This window comes from Rhinopithecus bieti, unplaced genomic scaffold (assembly GCF_001698545.2).
Source record: "Rhinopithecus bieti isolate Rb0 unplaced genomic scaffold, ASM169854v2 scaffold_11380, whole genome shotgun sequence".
Taxonomy (NCBI): Eukaryota; Metazoa; Chordata; class Mammalia; order Primates; family Cercopithecidae; genus Rhinopithecus; species Rhinopithecus bieti.
This window is the reverse complement of record NW_016807225.1, coordinates 1,775,554-1,778,558: the sequence shown is the minus strand read 5'-3', so window position 1 is coordinate 1,778,558 and position 3,005 is coordinate 1,775,554. Positions and strand designations below refer to the sequence as shown.

General features: G+C 54.4%; 1 long non-coding RNA gene across 1 annotated transcript; it reads right to left on the bottom strand.

Annotated features, from left to right (window-relative positions):
• Positions 1 to 561: 561 nt before the first annotated feature.
• Positions 562 to 2,555, bottom strand: LOC108534994 (uncharacterized). The gene is made up of 3 exons (XR_001887097.1): positions 2,420 to 2,555; positions 2,224 to 2,284; positions 562 to 842 (listed from the first exon to the last, which is right to left on the bottom strand). It is a non-coding gene; the product is annotated as an uncharacterized LOC108534994 (long non-coding RNA).
• Positions 2,556 to 3,005: the final 450 nt, after the last annotated feature.

Below are 3,005 nucleotides of genomic sequence, written 5' to 3'. Positions count from 1 at the left end.
GGCCTCCCAAAGTGCTGGGATTACAGGCTTGAGCCACCGCACCCGGCCAATCTCATTTTTTAATTAAAAACTGTAAAGTATTAATAGAACCCAAGGAGTACATAAAAATATATTTAATACTTATTTATTTTTGAGACGGAGTCTCACTTTGTCACCCAAGCTGGAGTGCAGTGGCCTGATATCAGCTCACTGCAACCTCCATCTCCCAGGTTCAAGTGATTCTCCTGCCTCAGCTTCCCGAGTAGCTGGGATTACAGGCATCTGACACCACGCCCAGCTAAATTTTGTACTTTTAGCAGAGACAGGGTTTCAACATGTTGGCCAGGCTGGTCTCAAACACCTGACCTCAAGTGATCCGTCTGCCTCAGCTTCCCAAAGTGCTGGGGTTACAGGGGCGAGCCACCGCACCTGACCTGAATTTGAAAGAAGGGGCAGGGTTCAGATAGCAGGAAGAGAAAGAGCAGACTTTGCAGCAGAAGCAACAGGCATGTTTTCTGCATCCAAATCGACCAGATCCTCAGAAAGAAACCAAAGAGAGAAAAGGCTACAATGGTTCGTGTGTTTGGTTTGGCTTGGGGTTGTCAAGTTTTGCTTGTTCCACCAGAGTGAATACAGAAAAACTCCCTTGCTGGCAGCACGGCAAGGAGGCTTCTGGATGAGAAGGGCGCGCTGCCTCACATGTGCACTAGGAGGCAGAGCTGCCGCGGGGCTGCTGTAACTCCAAGAACAACCAGGGAGCAAGGGGAAGGAGCCCAGACCCTTCCTCAAATCCGCGGGCTGCAGGGCGAGAGGGCAGTTGGAAAGCAGTCGCCTTCTTAGTCCGAGTTGCCTTCATTTTCAGCCTAGAAGTTAGGGAAGAAACACCCCCAGTTAAGAGGAAGTTGGGTGAGACTGAAAGGGGAAAGACAGAGAGAGCGGCATTAAAGAGGCACTCTTCCCCACCCCCGGCAAGGAACCTCCGTGTGCCTTGAGAAGACTTCCAAACAGTAGAAAAGGGTTAGGGCTACTCATGCCTCCTGCTGTAGTCTTGGCTGAGAAAAGTTTAATGCAAGGCTTGGGTAACTTTGAAAAGTGACCAACTGCTAGACGAAGACTAGTTTCAGAACAGCCAACTCCTGTTCCCTGGACAGGGGTGAGCATTCCAGCCCTCTAAGGAGGAATGCTTGAGGCTTTAGGAAGTACACAATTATTGGCCATCCCCCAGGCCCTGGCGTCATGGTGAGGGCTGCGTGTGGCAGCAGACGTGACAATGGCATTCTTTAAGAGCCCTGAAGTCAATATTTAGCCTAAATGTACAACCCACCAGCTGAGCCAGGCAACAGGGTTCTGAAGCACAGGAAGTTAGAAGCACCTAGGCGATGGGGAACACTATTTGAAGCTAGATATCCTGACTTTTATCAGTTTCTAACTAGCTGTGCAAGTTTGGATGGTTGAACCAACTTCTCTGAGCTTTAATTTCCCCGTTGGCGAAATAGGTTAAATTAGATTAAGTCTCCGATGTGCCTTCCAGCTCTGAAACTCTAGAAAACACACACTCCTTCAGCCAGAGAAACTGGGGAACCTAGGGGACAGGAATGGGGGTGGGAGGATGGTGACAGGCGTCTTGAAGGATTAACCCCACGCTTCTCCTCGCAATTGCAATCGGCTCCCCAGCAGTGGCCACTGCGGCACTGCCTGCCCCACCCCCGCCCTCCCGGCCCGGCGGTACACACCCACGGCTCCCTCAGAGACTTCTGGAATCTTGCTGGATTTCTCCCAGGAATGCTTATTGCCCTTTAGATCTGCAAATCGCTTTACATCAGCAACCCTGCCGCGCGATTATTAATCATTGCAATATTCTCCCCCATCCCCTACCCTCCCCGCCCCGCCCCTGGCCTGGAAGAGGAATTGCAGGGGTCCGGATTTATGAACGTGATTCGTATTATTCATTCAATAATCAGTTAACTAAAGTTCATTAAGAGCCTAATAGGAGCAAGGTGCAGAGACACACAAATCCAATCACTACAGGGGGCAGAACTGTAGGGGTCGATGCTCAAAGAACTTCACTGATATTCCAGTTACGTCCTGGGGAGGGGGTGGTTAGAGAGTGATGGAAAAGCTCCCCTACAAGTCTGATGACAAGGCTGCAACCATTATGGACCACCCCCACGGTTCATTTTATCAGGCCAGGAAAAGGCAAGTGGCCTTCCCAAGGTCACTTATCCTCCGAGGGGCAACGCTGACCCCAGAACCGCGGTCTTCAAAGCTTTCCACTGCGCCATGAAGGAAAATTTTGAGTTGAAGCCTATAAAATACAGCGTTGGGCGAGGGATGGCATGATTTCCGGGCACAGAGTGAGAAAATCGTGATCCCAGATCACCCACCCACAACAAACGAGACAGCCCCAAATCTTGACTGCAGCCTCAACCAGCAGACGCACAGGAATGCTGGAAACAGCTCATCCATCAATCGCGGCGTCCTCTCTCTGAGCCCCCAGCGCCCCTGCCCTCGCCTCCGCCCAGGTGGGTCCCGGGGCAGGGGCGGGGTCTCGTGGCTCGGAGCCTTTGCCCAGCATTCCAGGGGCGGGGCAGGAACCGGGGGCGGGGCGCGGCGGGAGTCCCGCCCTCAGCCTACCCCGGGCCGGCTGCGCAGTGGCTGAGCCAAATATGGGCAGAGCGGAAGCGGAGGGCCGACGTCACGGCGCCGGGTGGGGGCCGAGCTGCGGGGCGGCGACGGGAGTCGCTGACGGCGCCTACGTGTCACCGTGGAAACCAAACAGTAAACAGAGGATTCGCGAGCTCCTGGCACCGCCTGGCCCTGCGACCTGGCCTGGAGCGAAGGGCCGGAAGCTGGGAAGGGCCAGGAGAAACTTTGGCCTGGTCGACGAGGACAGGAGCGCGGCAAGGGTGTAGAGAAGGCGGTGAAGGGGACGCTGAGAGAGCACTCCCAAACGTCCCTCCCTGAGGTTCCTGGAAGCCGGCGCTCCCTCTGCCCAGGAGCCAGCAGGGGCTGGTCAGGAACGGAAG